At 31.0% G+C, this 1,308-nt stretch overlaps 1 pseudogene; it reads left to right on the forward strand.

Annotated features, from left to right (window-relative positions):
- Positions 1-726: 726 nt before the first annotated feature.
- LOC149253578 (U6 spliceosomal RNA) lies at positions 727-850 on the forward strand (annotated as a pseudogene).
- The last annotated feature ends 458 nt before the right edge of the window (positions 851-1,308 follow it).

The raw sequence follows: 1,308 nt of genomic DNA on the forward strand, positions 1-1,308 counted from the left end.
ATTTCACTTTCAATTTTTCTTTCCTCCTATAACTAAATTTTCAGATCTAAAATTTCTTCTTTGAATGCACACTCCTTTTCATCAAACATTTGCAACATCAGTTGATCTAAGCGGTGTGGGAGTCATTTTATTTGCAATCAATATATCCAACCATGACATCCCTCATCCACTTGTCTGCCTCCGATTATGGGATCCCTCATCTACTTGTTACAAAGTTCCTCTATAATTTATTTGTTACGAAGGTCCTCCGCAATCCACTCACCGATCCCTAGACCCTTCATCCACCAACCTCCATTCTCTAGATCATGATTACTGTCAGCGTTAATCATCCACTATTAATGTGGATGTACTCTTTTACTATAAAAGAAAACTTAATTTTGCAATTTTTCTCATATAAAAGTTCGGTTTTCAATGCCAAATATTTTTTTTTTTTTAATATTCCTTTTTCTCTATCATAATTATTTATTTGAATTGTTTACACATTTTCCAAAAAAATTCTCTCTTTATTTTTTTGTTTTTTATGGCTTTCAATGTCCTATAATTGTTTAAAATATTTCCTTTCTTTTTCTTCATTATAACTATTTATTTTAATTGTTTAATCATTATTGATTATTATTCATTGTTTAGTTGCTTATCAACAAAGGGTTGAAGTGCAATGGCAAGACCATTACTCTTCTCAACTTTTATTTAGATAATGGATTTTTAGTGTATATAATTTTTTGATATATTTTTTTTTGAGACATTTAATAAAATTGGAACGATACAAAAAAGATTATTATGGAATACTAGCATGGTCCTTGAGTAAGGATGACACACGACACACACAAATCGAGAAATGGTCCAAATTTTGATAAATAAAAAATTGGTTTATATATTGGTAATTTTCAAATATTAATTAGATAACGGATTTTTAGTATTTTCAATCTAGTTCAAATAATTTATCTCTTATTCTCGCTTATCGTCTTCCACCCATTCATTAAGTCAACATCTATGAAAAAACTCAAACTTAATAAAGTAATCCCTTATGTTCCAAAATGCTATGTTGACGTTACAAATCAAATTCCATCGATTTTTCGGTTTACGCAACTAACCATGTATTAAAAATCTACCAGAGGACCGTAGAATTGCTAGCGGACGCTGGGTATGCACATTCTTAATCTTCTGATCGACCTCATCCTATACTACAATTGATGCCTGAATGTGATTTTATTTGGTATGAACACATAATTGATACCTACGACCATGGTAAGTGAGGAGAGATCTATGGTGGTAAGATGAACCTGGTGGAGTTGCTACAAAGATGGTGAG

This window comes from Pinus tabuliformis, chromosome 7 (assembly GCF_031772625.1).
Source record: "Pinus tabuliformis cultivar Carrire ecotype Pingquan chromosome 7, CPIR1, whole genome shotgun sequence".
Classification (NCBI taxonomy): Eukaryota; Viridiplantae; Streptophyta; class Pinopsida; order Pinales; family Pinaceae; genus Pinus; species Pinus tabuliformis.